The sequence below is a fragment of the Sapajus apella genome, unplaced genomic scaffold (assembly GCF_009761245.1).
Source record: "Sapajus apella isolate SASKATOON/1434 unplaced genomic scaffold, GSC_monkey_1.0 scaffold1, whole genome shotgun sequence".
NCBI lineage: Eukaryota > Metazoa > Chordata > Mammalia > Primates > Cebidae > Sapajus > Sapajus apella.
The window spans coordinates 24,461,664-24,480,197 of NW_022436941.1; the positions used below are offsets into that span (position 1 = coordinate 24,461,664).

General features: G+C 36.7%; 1 protein-coding gene across 7 annotated transcripts in view; it reads right to left on the reverse strand.

Moving 5' to 3' along the window:
- COMMD10 (COMM domain containing 10) overlaps positions 1 to 18,534 on the reverse strand; it is a 203,730-nt gene that overhangs the window by 152,751 nt on the left and 32,445 nt on the right. The window lies entirely within an intron of this gene.

Genomic DNA, 18,534 nt, shown 5'->3' on the forward strand with positions numbered 1-18,534 from the left:
AAAGACTCATGTACTACTCACTCCCTAAGTCGAACCAAGTAAATAGCTTCTAGATTAGAGTTTCTTTGGCCTCAACTAACAATAAGAATGACTGACATAACAAATGTCCAGAAGACAGAGAAGCAGGATCAATAAATTAACAAACTGCATTCTCAGTCCTTGGGTAGCAGAAAACTAATAAGTGAACTGTGTCACTATTTGCCTTGCTTTATTTTCTTAGGGCTTTTTGCCATCTATCATAAAATACACAGTATTTATTTGTTGATTACCACCTAAGATTCTAAACTTCTCGAGAACAAAGGTTTTTGTCCTTTTTATCATTGCTATATCCAGAACACTTAGAATAATGCCAGCATACAGTAGGCACATTCTACATCTATCTGTAGAATTGAATTGAAATAAATTAAAGCATATGGGAAAGTAATTTTTAAAAGAGTCATGAATAAAAGCATTCATGGATTGGCTTTCTTAATTTCCAGAGCCTTTTCTATTAAATTTTGTGATTGAGATATATTTGTCCCATGGCCACATGACAGAGCAATAAAAAGAAATAAAACTGCTGACTTCACATGTGTTTGTGCATACAAACACCCACACAAGAAGTTTCACAGAAAATAATCAGTATTCAGAAAGCTTAAATGAAGAGAAAACATAGAAAGGATAACTAGTATTATAAAACTAATACCTTACAGGTACATAAAGCAATTTAAAAACCTCTCTTTTCAATGAAAACTAACACCCCTGTGAGATAGGTAACACTTATTATCCCCATTTCACAGATTCAAAACATAAAATAAATGTAAACAATTGGTAAATTGGGATAAAGAATATATCTGGCTTCCTTATATCATTATTGCAACTTTTCTGTAAGTTTGAAATTACATCAAAGTCAAAAGTTACAAGAAGTTCAGTCAAGTAAGAATCATCAGTAGACACTGAATCAAAGTGGAGAAAGTCTCATGTGGAACTGTATGTTTACATAGTCACAAAGTATCTACCCCCAATTGCTCTTTACTTATAAAAGAAAAGAGTAGTTATACAGTGGAGGAAATCACCTTACCCACGAGATCAAAATTAACATCATCAAAAAGTGGCTAATGAACATCAAAGTACCAATGGGGGTGATATTCTGCAAAAGTCACAATGCCACTTACACCATATTCTAACCAAAAAATCAGAATCTAAATCTGATCATGAAGAAACAAAAGAAAAACAAAAATTGAAGAATACCCCATAAAACAAGTGGCATATATACTTCAGAAATATCAATTGTCCTAAAAGCTAAGGAAATAACTAATTCCTTACATTGTTTAGAACATATTATTATATTATTTGCCAGGTCTATAGTAGGCATTGGCGATATAAACATGACATGGTTACTCTGTCAAGGTGAAAATCTTATATTATTTAATTATTCCTGAGACTCATAACTAAGCAAATAAGACAGTCACCGATATTTTAGTTACATGTGAAATAACAAAATCCAGTATGGAGTTTTGCCTTAAGTTAGCTAATTATATTTGCTTCTATTTAAAATAACACTCTATCCTGTGTACATCATACCAAGGAACTATATTAATATAATTTGTTTTATTATTTCATATTCAAATTTAAATCTGAGGGTCCTTACATTTTAACGTTAATAGGTTTAAATATGACCAAAATAATATAAAACACAGGAAAATAAGCTGCTGATATTTATAATGGTTTTCAACCCATGCCAAAACTGTTAACACAGTAGTTAGGCATCTCACTTAAATTACCTTTCTACCTAAGAACGTTATGAAAATGTCAGCTCAAAATATTATAACTTTGATATAATTTTAAATTCTTACAATTGCTCTGTAAACCAAAATTCTAAGCACTTCTCAAATTAGCCAAAATTACTCTTTACAATATAAAATGTAAAGTTACCAGCTAAATTTTAACTAGTAGCTCTCTAAAAACAGTAAAAGTTTTTGGACCATGTCCCACCGCAAGAATACTTTTTATCCTGCAAACTGATACAGACATACAAAAGTTTCACAAAACAATTTTTACCCAGAGCAGTGTTTTCTGATAATCTCTTGTTATGTTTCTCTTTTTTCAAAATGCTATTTCAGAACCCTTTAAATTGATTTCATTACCCACTAATAGAACAGGTCATCAACAGTTTGAAAAATACTGCATAGAAATACTGAATGAGTTGTAAAAACTATGTATGTATGAGTATTCATGAAACAGTTATTACTTATTATAATAAATCATAAAACATAAAGAGGCAAAACTACTTAACTGAAAATATTATCTGTTGCTATAATTTACCATTTATTTTACAACTGCCAAATGCTATAAGCAGAAATTCTATATATGTATAGCTCATTACACAAACTACAGCCATACCTCAGAGATATGGGTTTAGTTTTCAGACCACTGCAATAAACCCAAAATCATAATAAAATGAGTCACATAAATGTTTGGGTTTACACTATGCTGTAGTCTCTTAAATGCACAAAAGCATTATGACTTAAAAATGTATACCCCTTAATTTAAAAACTTTATTGCTAAAAAATGCTAACAATCATCTAAGCCTTCAATGAGTCAATCTTTTGGCTAGCTAATAGTCTTGTCTCAATGTTGATGGCTGCTGACTGATCAGGGTGGTGGCTATTGAAAGCTGGGGTGGCTGTGATAATTTCTTAAAAGAAGACAGCAATGATGTTTTTCCACATCAATTGTCCTTTTTAGGAAAGACTTCTCTGTAGCATGCAATGCTATTTGACAACAATTTATCCACAGAACTTCTTTCAAAATTGATGTAAATCCTCTCAAACCATGCCACTGCATTATCAACTACATTTGTTAATATTCTAAATCTTTGTTGTCATTTCAACAATGTTTACAGCATCTTCACCAGGAGCAGATTTCATCTCAACCAATTTCATTGCTTATCCAATAAGAAGCAACTCCTCATCCAATTTTTATCATGAGACTACAACAATTCAGTCCCATCTTCAGGCTCCACCTCTAATTCCAGTTCTCTTGCTATTTCTATCACATTTGCAGCGACTCCCTCTACTGAAATCTTGAACCTCCAAAGTCATCCATGAAGGCTAGAATCAAATTCTTCAAAACTTCTGTTCATGTGGATATTTTGACTTCCTCCCATGAATCACAAATGTTCTTAATGACATCTAGATAGAGAATCCTTTCCAGAAGGTTTTCAGTTTACTTTGCCAAGATCCATCACTATCTATGAGCAATCACTATCTATGGCAGCTATAGCCTTACAAAGTGTATTTCTTAGGTAAGAGGACTTGAAAATCCAAATTTTTCTTTGATCCATGGGTTGCAGAATAAATTTTGTATTAGCAGACTGGAAATAAAAAATTAATCTCCCTGTACATTCTCGTCAGAACACTTAGGTGACCAAGTGCACTGTCAATGAGCAATGATATTTTGAAAGGATTCTTTTTTTCTGAGTAGGTCTCAACCTTAAAATATTCTGTAATCCATGCTGTAAATAGATACGTTGTCATCCAGGCTTGAACACTTAGGTATGAGCAGTCATATTTTGAAAGTAATCTTTTTTCTGAGGAGTAGGTCTCAACAGTAGCCTTAAAATATTCTGTAAACCATGTTGTACACAGATACATTGTCATCCAGGCTTTGTTGTTCCATTTATAGGAAGAATAGATTTACCATAATTCTTACTCTGGGATTTCTGAAGTGGCAAAAGACTAGGTTCAACTTAAAAGGCAATGGCCACATTAGCCCCTAACAAGGGAGTCAGCCTGTCCTTTGAAACTTTGAAGCCAGGAATTGACTTCTCTAGCTGTGAAAGTCTTAGCATCTTCTTTCAATAGAAGACTGTTTTGTCTCCACTGAAAATTTGTTCTTTAATGTAAATCAGTGATCTCTGCTAGGTCTTCTAACTTGCTAAAGTTTCTACATTAGCACTTGCTGCATCACCTTGCATTTTTATGCTCTGGAGATGGCTTCCTGCCTTAGGCCTAATGAACCAACTTCTGCTAGCTTCCAATTTTTTTTTCCGTGGCTTCCTCATCTCTCTGAGCCTTCACAGAATTGAAGAAAATTAGGGCTTTCCTTTGAGTTAGGCTTTGGGTTAAGGAAACATTGTGGCTAGTCTGATCTTTTCTCTAGACCACTTAAATTTTTCTCTTATCAGCAAAAGGCTGTTTCACTTGCTTATTATTCATGTGTTCACTGGGGTAGCATTTTAATGTCCCTCAATAACTTTTCCTTTGCATTTACAACTTGGCTAACCATTGGCACAAGAGGCCTGGCTTTCAGCCTATCTCAGGTTTCAACATGCCTTCCTCACTAAGCTTAATCATTTCTAACTTTTCTTTTAAACTGAGAGATATGCAACTCTTTCTTTCACTTGAACACTTAGGGCCACAGTAGGGTTACTAATTGGCCTAATTTCAAAACTGTGCCTCAGAGAATAGGGAAGCCCAAAGAAAGACAGAGAGAGGGCCGGGTGTGGCAGCTCATGCCTGTAATCCCAGCACTTTGGGAGGCCGAGGCAGGTGGGTCACGAGGTCAAGAGATCGAGACCATCCTGGTCAACATGGTGAAACCCCATCTCTACTAAAAATACAAAAAATTAGCTGGGCATGGTGGCGCACACCTGTAGTCCCAGCTACTCAGGAAGCTGAGGCAGGAGAATTGCTTGAACCCAGGAGGTGGAGGTTGCAGTGAGCCAAGATAGCGCCATTGCACTCCAGCCTGGGTAACAAGGGCGAAACTCTGTCTCAAAAATAAGAAAGAGAGACAGACAGAGGAATGGAGCAATCAGAACAACCACATTTATCAAGTAAGTTTATCCTCTTATATGGGCATGGTTTGTGGCATCCCAAAACAATCCCAATAGAAACATCAAAGAAAACTGATCACAGATCACCATAACAGATATAAAAGTAGTAAAAAGTCTGAAATATTGCAAGAATTACCAAAATGTGACAGACAGACATGAAGTCAGGTGGTCACAAGCCTTCAATTTGTGAAAAATGCAATATCAGCAAAGTGATATAAAACAATGTATGCCTGCATATGCCACTATGTCTGCCTAAGAAATGCAAAAATTAGAAAGTTGATTAAATGTTTTAATAAAAGAACATGAAACTACCTATTTATAAGGTTAAGCTAAATCTTACTCCAAAAACTTTTTATTGACCTCGTTGACTTCTTCCTACACAATCTATTGTGTATATATATATATATATATATATATATATATATACACACACATACATGCTATAATATATGCATGCATATATTACATATATATACATATATACACACACACACACACATACACACTATAATATATGCATGCATTATAAACACACATTATAGTTTGTGTGTGTGTATGTGTACATATATATATAAGTATAGGTATATATACACATGTACATATGTATACACACATATGCATGATAGAATGCATTAGTGTATTTACATATGTACATATATGACAACAGAATCAAAAGGTTGTGCAATGGAAGTACTTTCTGAAACAATCACTAAAATATAATGCAGAGATATAAATTAAAAGCCAATAGATAAAATTACTTTTTTAAAAAACCAAATAACTTGAAGACAAAAATAGGGGAGGGAAAGAGCAGAACAAAATACTGAGGAAGACAGACAGAAAACAAATAATGAAACTGTATACCTAAATCTATCCACATCAATAATCACATTAAACATTAATAGCATCTAAATGTACCAAAGAAAAGACAGAAACTGCCAGATTGGATTTAAAAACACAAGACACAACTACATGCAATCAGAAATTTATCTTAAATATGATGACACAGTGTCAAAGTAAACGGATGAGAAAAAAATATACCATGCAAACGATAAGCATAAGAATGCCACACTGGCTATATCACATATATGAGATAACACAGACATCAAGTCATAGAGCGTTCTTAAAGATAGCTCATCAGGAAGGCATAATAACCAAACACTTGTATGTGCCTTACAACCCATAAAAAAATTGATAGAATTATAAAACAGAGTATGCTTCAAATGTCAGTATATAGGTTATCTGGGTCTCATAACACAACTTCCAATGGTTGGAGGATGTAAGGATAATGGATGTGCTTTAGTCAAGAATAGGCCAAGGCAGACATTCAGCCCAGCATGACTCAGTGAGTTTGGTATGCAGGCACACAATTCTGCTCATTATGTAACCTGTTTGTATAAGCTCATACCTGGCTCTGAGTCACTGCTCTCTGTAAAGAGTATAACTGCCCTGCCGCCACTGGCTCATGGCGGGTGAAGAGGGAGAGAGCAAAGCTGCTGACGTGAATAGCGATGCTGCTGCTACAGCGTGCATAATAGAGCCGGAGCTGTCTACCTTACAGGTAAACAGTGGGGTACCAGGAAAGGGCAGGTGCACCAGGGAGTGAGGCTGCAGCCATGGAGGCAGCAGGAGCCACAGAGCTGGCTGCTGAGAAGGGATGCAGCCAGAGCAGGCAGCCAAGACAAAGGCTGATGGAGAGAGAGAAAGAAGAGAGAGAGGATAATAAAGCCATATATTTCACCTGCCCATAGACCCCAAGTGTTCTTTCAGCTACCCACTACCCGTCCATCCACTCCCCTCAGACCTCAGATCGGGTTGGAACCTGACATCTGGTGTGACAGAAGAGAAATGGTAAAAAGTAGAAATTATCATTTTTTTCACCTATACACATTTTTTAAAATATCTATTATTTTCTTTAATATTGATAATAGAGGGGAAAGAAAGATTATTTAAAGAAGGGAAAGGGGCCAGACCCGGTGGCTCACACATGTAATCTCAGCACTTTGGGATTCCGAGGCAGGAAGATCACTTGATGCAAGGAGTTCAAGGCCAGCCTGAGCAATGCAGCAAGACACCATTTCTACAAAAAACAAAATATCTAGCTGGGCGTGGAGGCATGCACCTATAATCCCAGCTACTCAGGAGGCTGAAGCAGGAGGATTGCATCAGCTGAAGTGGTTGAAGCTGCAATGAGTCATGTTCTCGCCACTGTACTCCTGTCTAGGCAACACAGTGAGATCTTGTCTCTTAAAAAGAAGAGGAAGGAGGCCAAACACAGCAGGTTGCATTAGCACTTTGGTAGACTGAGGTGGAAGAAGAGCCTGAGGCCAGTAGTCCAAGGCCAGACTGAGCAATACAGCAAGGCCCCATTTCTACAAATTTAAAAAATTAGCCAGGCATACTGATAGGTACCTGTAGTCCCAGCAAGATGGGAGGCTGAGTGAGGTAGGAGGACTACTTGGGCCCATTAATTCAAGGCTGCAGTGAGCTATGATTGTGCCACCACGCTCCAATATCAAAATAAGATTTTTTTATTTTTTTGAAACCCTATCTCAAAACAAAAAAAAAAAAAAAAAAGGAAGGAAGGGGTATATTAATAAGCATGAAGATTTTCAAAGAACATTGCAAAGACGGAGGTTAACAAGACTTAATGCTTTAGGACACATTTTTTTAGACATGTTTTTGGGCAAGTCTAAATTGCCTTTTTTAAATGACAGCTTCAGAGATGGGGCAAACATCAGGGAACAGGAATCATAATCTCAAGTATTGTATAACCTCTTCTTTAATCATCTTAAGCTGATTTTTATATCTAAGTTTTGAATTATGAATGTGAACTTAACATCTTTGCAGTTTTTTATGAAATCTCTGAGCCTCCCTCATAAGATCATTGTTTTTTAATCAGTTAAATCTGTATTTAAATTTCAGGCCAACTACTCCTAGTTTCATGTTATTGGGCAAACTAATCCTTCTAATCTGGGGTTTCCTGACACTGGGTAAAATAGAGGAAATCTCATTTAACGACTACATTGAGTTTTTGTGGGTATAAGAGGATAATATGTAAAAGTACCAGCACATCATCTGACCAACAGATTCAAAATACATGCTACTTTCCAGTTCCCCCTTTCCCTTTAAATCAACATAAATTTTTCCATAGTAATATTGTGCAGTCTCTTTAAAGACTTTTACAAAACTGTAAACAAGTGAAGCAATACCTCTTAATGTTTTCCTAATTTATTACATGGCAGGTTTTCCTCATTTGTGTAAAACTGTAATTGAAATTAGATCTTCAAAAGTACTTTAGGGTAGAAACTTCTCCCCTCCTGTGTATTCAATTCCAGGATTTAGTTCTAGACATACAGAAAGCTTTATATGGCTTTATCCTAAATGCCATTGCTACAACAAATCTCTGATATCTATAACTATGTTCTAGCCTTATTCTTTCAATGCATTAGCATATGCTCTGATTCCTGGCATGGAACCCGTTTCCCTTCTTCACAGGTGTGTGTGTTTTTTTAACCTTTAAATAACACACCTATTTGTCTGCAAGTGTGCTACATAAGTTTGTTTTGGATATACCTCTTGTGTAAAGCCCAGAAGTGGTTGTTCTTTATGATTCATTGTTCAAGGAATTTTCTTGAGGTGATTGGCTCATTTCTCTTCATTGTTATAAAGATGTCTGATCTTTGCTCTGAATGATTTTATGTTATATTTTCTGCTTTTATTACTACTTAAATCTCATTGTATGATCTGCTTACTATACATGTATGTTATTTTTGATACACATACAGAGTGTGTTCTCTGACCATAATGGTATCAAACTATAAATCAATACCAGAAAGATAACGGGAATATCTCCAACAGCTGAAAGCCAAACAACACATTTTTAAATAATCCATTTGTCAAAGAGGTCTTTAGGAAAATAAAAACATACATTGAACTAATTGAAAATGAATACACACTGTATCAAAATTTGTGGGTTACAGCTAAAAGCAATGCTGAGAGGGAAACTAAAAGCACCAAATATTTACATTTGATAAAACAGGTGAGGAAGATTGTTTAAAGAATGGAAAGGGGTGAGGCACAGTGGCTCACACATGTAATCTAGCACTTTGGGAGCTCAAATTTCCACCATGATCCAAGTTTCCACCTCAAGAACCACAGTGAAAAAATGAAACTCAACTGACCTCACATACTTATATAAAAAATTAATTCAAAAGGGATAATGAACATAAATAAAAACATACAATTATACAATTTTTATTTTTTTTTTAAAAAGTAAAGAGTTCCAGAAAATCTGGGGATAGGCAAAGAATTCTCAGACGACACCCAAAAGCATAATATAAAAAAGCAAAATGTAATACATAGGTCTTCACCAAAATGAAAAATTTCTACTTTGCAAAAGACCCTATTAAGAAGATAGAAGTCAACCTACAGCCTAGGAGAAAATATTTCCAAACCACATATCCAACAAAGGATTAGTATCTAAAATACATAAAGAACTCCAAAACTCAACATCAAAAAAACCAATTAATCAAATTAGGGAATGTGCAAGATATAAGGAGACATTTCACTAAAGAGGACATGCAAATTGTAAATGAGCATAAGAGAAAGTGTTCAATGTCTGTAGTTATCTGAGAAACACTAATTAAAACCACAATAAAATATTACTATACACCTTATCAGAACAGTTAAAATAAAAAATAATGACAACACAAATGGTGGCAAGCATGTAGAGAAAATGAATCCCTCAAATGGTGCTGGTGAGATTTCAAAATGATACAGCCACTCTGTAAAATGGTACTTTCTTATCAAGCTAAATTTACAACTACCACATGACCCAGAAATTTGTACTCCTGAGCATCTATTCCACAGATATAAAAACTTATGCTCACATAAAAACCTATATACAAATGTTTATAACAACTTCATTTGTAACAGCCAACAATTGGAAATAATTCAAATGTCCTTCCAAAGTTTAATGCTTCCACAAACTATTTTTATACTTTTTAAAATTTCTACATTGTTAATTTTAAAAAAATATTTCCATAGGTTTTTGGGGAACAGGTGGTAGGTATTTGGTTACATGAGTAAGTTCTTTCATGATTTTTTAATTTTGGTGCATCCATCACCTAAGCAGTATACACTGAACTCAACTGGCAGTTTGTAGTCTTTCATCCCTCACCCCTCCACCCTTTCCCACTGAGTCCCAAAAATCCATTGTATCATTCTTATGCCTTTGTATCCTCATAGCTTAGCTCACAAGTTAGAACATAAGATGTTTAGTTTTCCATTCTTGAGTTACTTCACTTGGAATAATAGTCTCCAAACCCATGGAAGTTGCTGCAAATGCCAGTAATTCATTCCTTTTTATGGTTGAGAAGTATTCCATCATATATACATATATATATGTGTGTGTATATATATGTATACGTGTATACAAACACACACACACACACACACACACACACACACACACACACATCAGTTTTTTTATCTAGTGGTTGATTCATGGGCATTTGGGTTGGTTCCACATTTCTGCAATTCCAAATTGTACTACTATAAACATGCATGTACAAGTACCATTTTTGTATAAGGACTTCTTTTCCTCTGGGTAATCAGTAGTGGGAGTGCTGAATCAAATGGGAGTTCTACTTTCAGTTCTTTTTTGTTTGTTTTGAGACAGTGTTTCCCCCTGTTGCCAGGCTGGAGTGCAGTGGCACAATGTCAGCTCACTGCAACCTCCACCTCCTGGAGTCAAGCGATTCTCCTGTCTCGCCTCCTGAGTAGCGGGGACTACAGACACATGTCACCAGGCCCAGCTAAATTTTGTATTTTTAGCAAAGACGTTGTTTCACCATGTTGGCCAGGAGGGTCTTGATCTTTTGACCTCGTGATCCACCTGTCTCGGCCTCCCAAAGTGCTAGGATTACAGGCATGAGCCACTGCGCCTCACCTACTTGTAGTTCTTTAAGGAATCTCCAAACTATTTTCCATAGTGGCTATTAGTTTACATTCCCACCAGCAACGTAGAAGTGTTCCCTTTTCACCAAATCCATGCCAATATCTACCACTTTTTAAATTTTTTTGGTAATAGCCATTTTTGCAAGAGTAAGATAGCATTGCTTTGTGGTTTTGATAGGCATTTCCCTGATCATTTGTGATGCTGAGCATTTTTTCACGTTTGTTGGCCATTTGCACATCTTCTCTTGAGAATTGTCTATTCATGTCCTTAGCCTACATTTTGATGAGATTGTTTTTTTTCTTGCTAATTTGTTTGAGTTCCTTGTAGATTCTGGATATTATTTGTCAGATGTATAGATTGTGAAGATTTTCTCCTACTCTATGAGTTGTCCTTTTATTCTGACTGTTCCTTTTGCTGTGCAAAAGCTCCTTAGTTTAATTAAGTCTCACTTATTTATCTTTGTTGTTGCTGCATTTGCTTTTGGGTTCTTGGTCTCGAAGTCTTTGCCTAAGACAATGCGTAGAAATGGTTTTCCAATGTTATCATCTAAATTTTTATAGTTTCAGGTCTTAATTAAGTCCTTGACACATCTTGAGTTTATTTTTGCATAAGGTAAGAGATGAGGATCTAGTTTCATTCTCCTACATGTGGCTTACTAATTATCCCAGCAACATTTGTTGAAAAGGGTGTTGTTTCCCCACTTTATGTTTTTGTTTACTTTGTCAAAGATCAGTTGGCTGTAAGTATTTGGGTTTATTTCTGGGTCCTCTATTCTGTTCCACTGGTCTATGTGCCTACTTTTATACCAGCAGCATGCTGTTTTGGTGACTATGACCCTATAACATAGTTTGAAATCAGGTAACATGATGCCTCCATATTTGTTTTTTGTTTTGTTTTGTTTTTGCTTAGTCTTGCTTTGGCTACACAGGCTCTTTATTCATTCCATGTGAATTTTAGGATTGTTTTACTAATTCTAAAGAATGATGGTGGTATTTTCATCATTCTAAAGAATAATGGTAGTATTTTGACGGGAATTATGTTGAGCTTCTAGATTGCTTTTGTGAGTATGGTTATTTTCAAAATATTGATTCTACCAGTCCATCAGTATAGGATGTGTTTCCATTTGTTTGTGTTGTCTATGATTCTTCTAGCAGTGTTTTGTACCTTTCCTTGTAGAGGTCTTTCACCTCCATGGTTAGGTATATTCCTAAGTATTTTATTTTATTTATTTATTTATTTGCAGCGATTGTAAAAGGGTTTGAGTTCTTGATTTGATTCTCACCTTGGTCGTTGTGTATGGCAGAGCTACTGATTTGTGTACATTAATTTTGGATCCTAAAACTTTGCTGAATTCAAGTTCTAGGAGCTTTCTGGAGGAGTCTTTAGGGTTTTCTGGGTATATAATCATATCAGCAAACAGTGACTGACTTCCTCTTTACTAATTTGGATGCCCTTTGTTTCTTTCCCTTGTTTGATTGCTTTGACTGGGACTTCCAGTACTACATTGAGTAGAAGTGCTGAGAGTGGGCATCATTGCTGTTTTGCAGTTCTCAGTGGAAATGCTGGCAACTTTTCCCCATTCAGTATGCTGTTGGCTGTAGGTTGGTCATAGATGGCTTTTATTACATTGAGGTATGTCCCTTGTATGCTGATTTTGCTGACAGTTTTAATCATAAAGAGATATTTGGATTTTGTCAAATGCTTTTTCTGCATATTTTGAGATGACCATGTTATTTTTGTTTTTAATTATGTTTATGTGGTATATCTCATTTACTGACATGCATATGTTAAACCATCCTTTCATTCCTAGTATGAAACCCACTTGATCATGGTGGATTATCTTTTTGATATGCTGCTGGATTTGGCTAGCTAGTATTTTTTTTTTTTTTTTGAGTCGGAGTGTCACTCTTGTTACCCAGGCTGGAGTGCAATGGCGCAATCTCGGCTCACCGCAACCCCCGCCTCCTGGGTTCAGGCAATTCTCCTGCCTCAGCCTCCCGAGTAGCTGGGATTACAGGCACACACCACCATGCCCAGCTAATTTTTTGTATTTTTAGTAGAGACGGGGTTTCACCATGTTGACCAGGATGGTCTCGATCTCTTGACCTCGTGATCCACCCGCCTCGCCTCCCAAAGTGCTGGGATTACAGGCGTGAGCCACCGTGCCTGGCCTAGCTAGTATTTTGTTAAGTATTTTTACATCTACGTTCATCAGAAATATTGGTCCACAGTGGTTTTTGTTGTTGTTATGTCCCTTCCTGGTTTTAGTATTAAGATGATACTGGCTTCATAGAATGATTTCAGGAGGATTCCCTCTTTCTCTATCTTTTGGAATAGTGTCAATAGGATTGGTACCAATTCTTCGACTGTCTGGTAGAATTCAGCTGTGAATCTACTGGATCCTGGACTTTTCTGTTGTTGGTGGCAATTTTTCTTTATTACCATTTCCATCTTGCTGCTTGTTATTGGTCTGTTCAGGATTTCAAATTTTTCCCAATTTAAGCAGCTAAGAGGGTTATATCTTTCCTGGAATTTACCCATCTCCTCTAGGTTTTCTAGTTTACCCACATAAAGGTGTTCATAGTAGCCTTGAATGATCTTTTGTATTTCTGTGGTGTCAGTTGTAATACCTTCTGTTTCATTTCTAATTGAGCTTATTCGGATCTTCTTTTCTTGGTTAATCTAATTGAGCTTATCTGGGTCTTCTTCTTTTCTTGGTTAATTTTGCTAATGGTCTATCCATTTTATTTATCTTTTTAAAGAACCAGCTTTTTGCTTCATTTTCTTTTGTATTGTTTTGTTTCAATTTCATTTTGTTTTGCTCTGATCTTGGTTATTTCCTTTCTTCTGCTGGGTTTGGATTTAGTTTGTTCTTGAGGTCTGACCTTAGATTGTCTATTTGTGCTCTTTCAGACTTTCTGATGTAGGCATTAAGGTTATGGATTTTCCTCTTAGCACAGCCTTTGCTGTATCCCAGAGGTTTTGATAGGTTGTATCATTACTATCATTCAGTTTGAATAATTTTTTAATTTCTATCTAGATTTCATTGTTGACCCAGTTATCATTCAGAAGCAGGTTATTTAATTTCGATATTTGCATGGTTTTGAAGGTTCCCTTTGGATTTGATTTCCAATTTTATTCCACTGTGATCTCAGAAAGTACTTGATATAATCCCAATTATTCAAAATTTATTGAGACTTATTTTTTGACCTATTATATAGTCTATCTTGGAGAAATTTCCATGTGCTGATGAATAGAATGTATATTCTACAGTCGTTGGGTAGACTGTTCTGTAAATAACTGTTAAGTCCATTTGTCCCAGGGTATAGTTTAAATCCATTGTTTCTTTGTTGACTGTCTTGATGACTTGCCTCATGCTATCAGTGGAATATTAAAGTCTCCCGCTATTACTGTGTTGTTGTCTATCACATTTCTTAGGTAAAATAGTAATTGTTTTATAAATTTGGAAGCTCCGGTGTTAGGTGCATATATATTCGGGATTCTGGTACTTTCCTGTTGGACAAGGTATTTTATCATTACATAACGTCCCTTTTTATCTTTTTAAACTGCTGCTGCTTTAAAGTTTATTTTGTCTGATTAAGAATAGCTACTCCTGCATGCTTTTGGTGTCCATCTGCATGGAATGTCCTTTTCCACCCTTTACTTTGAGTTTATGGGAGTCTTTATGTGCTAGGTGAGTCTCTTAAAGACAGCAGATACTTGGTTGGTGAGTTCTTATGCATTCTGCAGTTTTGTATCTTTTAAGTGGAGGAGCATATAGGACATTTACATTCAATGTTAGTATTAAGATGTGAGGTACTATTCCATTCATTGTGCTATTTGTTGCCTGCATACTGTTTTTTTAAATTGTATTTTTGTTTTGTAGATCCTGTGAGATTTATGCTTTAAAGAGGTTGTATTTTGATGTGTTTTCAGGATTTGTTGCAAGATTTAGATAAAACTCCTTTTAGCAGTTCTTGTAGTGCTGGCTTGGTAGTGACGAATTCTCTCAGCATTTGTTTGTCTGCATTTTTGAAGCTTAGCTTCACTGGATACAAAATTCTTGGCTGATAATTGTTCTGTCTAAGAAGGCTTAAGATAGGGCCCTAATCCCCTCTAGCTTGTAGGGTTTCTGCTGAGAAATCTGCTGTTAATCTGATAGGTTTCCCCTTATAGGTTACCTGGTGCTTTTGCCTCATAGCTCGTAAGATTCTTTTGTCTTTAAATAACCTGATGACAATGTGTCTAGGTGATGATCTTTTTGTGATGAATTTCCCAGGTGTCTTCCTCACGAACACCAATTAGGTTTGGTCACTTAACATAATCCCAAACTTCTTGGATGCTTTGTTCATTTTCACTATTTCTTTTTTCTTTATCCTTGTTGGATTGGGTTAAATAAAAAACCTTGTCTTTGAGCTCTGAAGTTCTTTCTTCTACTTGTTCAATTCTATTGCAGAGACTTTTCAGAACATTTTGTTTTTTACTAAGTGTGTCCTTGATTTCCTGAAGTTGTAACTGTTTTTATTTATGCTATCTATTTCACTGAAGATTTCTCCCCTCACTTCTTCTATCTTTTTTTAAATTTCCTTAAATTAGACTTCACCTTTCTCTGGCACCTCCTTGATTGGATTAATAATTGATCAATTCTGGTTCTTTCTCATTTGGGTAAACTATGTCAGAGGGAAGATCTGGGGCTCAAGGCTTCTGTTCAGATTCTTTTGTCCCATAGTGTGTCCTCTTTGTGTAGTACTCTCCCCCTTTTCCAAGGGATGTGGCTTCCTGAGAGCTGAGCTATAGTGATTCTTGTATCTCTTCTGGATCTAGCCACCCAGCAGAACTCAGAGGCTTAGGGCTGGTACTGGGAGTTGTCTGCACAGAGTCCTGTGGTGTGAACCATCTTCAGGTCTCTAGCTGTGGATATCAGCACCTGCTCCAGTGGAGATAGCAGGGGAGTGAAATGGACTCTGGGAGTCCTTAGTTTTGGTTGCCTAATACACTATTTTTGTGCTGGTTGTCTTCTTGTCAGGAGGTGTCACTTTTAAAAGAGCATCAGCGTGGTGGTTTAGGGAGGCTCATGCGGTGGGCTGGGTCCTAGAACTCCCAAGAGAATATGCCCTTTCTCTTCAGCCACCAGGTTGGGTGGGGAAGGATCATGAGGTAGAGACAGAGTTAGGCATGTCTGAGCTCAGACTGTTCTTAGGTAGGGCTCGCTGTGGCTGTGGTGGGGGATGGGGATAGGGTTCCCAGATCAACGGAGTTATGTTCTCAGGGGGATTATGGCTGCCTCTGCTGCCATTCAGGTTGTCAAGGAAGTGGGGGAAGGCTGGCAGTTACAGAACTCTTCCCAGCTCCCACGCAAACCAAAAGGTTGGTCTCACTCTCACCATGCCCCACCAAGAGCATGGAGTTTGTTTCCAGGCAGTGGGCAATCATGGCTGATAATTTGCTCTAAGCTACCAGCCTTCAGCTGGGAACATAAGCAGGGTGTTCTTAAGCCTACACACTAGATTACGGCCCTTCCCAAGTTTGACCAGGAGACTTTGCATTTCGTTGAAATTGTTACAAAGTTCAGCTGGAGGTTTCCTTCTCCCTGTGGTCTTTTACCAGTTTCTCTGGCAGCCCTCCCAAGAAGCCCTATGAGACAAGTCAGAAATGGCTCCCCTAGAGACCCAGAGAGACCACAGGGCTTTTACTGCTGCTTCTTCTACCCCTGTATTTTGTTCACCTCTCTAATTTGACTCAGCTTCAAGTAAGGTCAAATCATTCCAGATCTTCTGGTTCCCCAATGAGGGTGTGTGTTTGGTGGCTGATGATCCCCCACTTTCTACAGTTGGGCACTCATGGTATTTGGGCTATCTCCTGGGTCCTGCAGGAGCACTATGCTTCCTTCAGAGGGTCTGTGAATTCTCTCAGCTTTCCTGGTATATTACTGGAGCAGTAGTTCTGAAGCAAAAGTTATTGTGAGTCTCCACATGATGCTCTGTCCATCTGACTGAGAGCTGCAATCCAGTCTGCCTCCAAACCACCATTTCTCCTGAATCTCTAAGCAAACTATTTATATCCATGTACCACAATACCACTTAGCAATAAAAATGAATGAACTACTGATATACATAATAACCAAACTAAATCTCCAGAGAATTACTATGAGTGACAAAAGTCAATCCCAAAACATCACATATTGCATGATTCCATTTATATAACATATTTAAAATGAAAAAATTATAGATATGAAGAGTAGATTAGTGGTTGCCTGAGGGACATGGAGTAGTAGGGGGGAAAGTAGGTGTGGCCATAAAAAGGCAACATAAAAGGCCAGGTGAGGTGGCTCACGCCTGTAATCCCAGCACTTTGGGAGGCAGAGGTGGGTGGATTGCCTGAGGTCAGGAGTTCGAGGCTGGCCTGACCAACACAGTGAAACCCTGTCTCTACCAAAAATACAAAAAATTAGCCAGGTGTGGTAGCAGACGCCTGTAATCCCAGCTACTTGGGAGGCTGAGGCAGAAGAATCACTTGATCCAGGAGGGAGAGGTTGAGATGAGCCGAGAATGCATCACTGCACTCCAGCCTGGGCAATAAGACTGAGACTCTTGTCTCCAAAAAAAAAAAAAAAAAAGGCTACATAAGAGACCCTGGTGGTGGTGTAAATGTTCTATATCTTGAGTGTGTGAATGTCAATGTCCTGGTTGTACCATAGTGAGACAAGATGTAACCACTGGGGTAAACTGGGTAAAGGGTAAATGGGATCTCTATATTAATTCTTACAACTGTGTGTAAATCTATGATCATATCCCTAAAAAGGCTAAATGTTTTAAAAAGGGAGCATGAAGAAAAGGAGAATGAAGAACATTAATAAATATAAATAATTATAAAGAAAACTTGGTAAGTTCATATTGACATCCCATTCTTTGGTGTATGACTGTGACATTTAAAGCAAATCCTCCTCTACAAACTCCCTATAATTCTAGCTGTCTTTTCCATATCCTTTGTTTCCTAAAATTGTATGTATAGAATGAAGCATAAGAACTTTTTCTAAATCTTTCATGAAAGAAGGGTGTATTTCAAGTCAATGTAATCTGCTTTGCACAGTTAGCTCTTTCAAGTATTTCTTACTACAAACCTGTATCACCAAGAAAATAATACCTGCTGGGAATATCAACTTAGAATCTGTTAGAAATCATATTTATAATTTCTCATTAACTCATATACATCTGTATATGTAATTAAACCTTTGTTTAAAATAATAGAGAGTAACTTTATATTTGTCTAAAATAAAGAATTTTCCATTCTTTCCACCATATTATATGAAGACTAATTTCCTCAGGAAATGAAAGTTTGCCAAAGGAAACAAGATGACACCACGAATTTCGGAGTACATGTCATTGGAAACAACATTCTATATGCTAGAGCAAAATATTGTAGCACAGATGATCACACCTCAGTTTTGTATCTTATTTTCTTTGGAAAGAAAATGCTATAGAATATAAGAAAGATATTTATAATCAGCTAAAATAGGTTCATTAATCAAGTGAGCAAAGTTTTAAAAACGTTAGTTGGAAGCCCTCCAAGAGATCCCAAATTTTATCCCCATTTTTAGGCAGACATTGCGCAACTCACAAAGTTGCATTCTAAAAGTATACTTGTTTGAAAGTCAAAACAAATTTGCAAACAGAATATCATTATAAGTGGTGATTAAATTACCAATGGATTTAATAGGATGCAGGTAGTTCTCTGCTTTTGTATATAGTAGATTCCG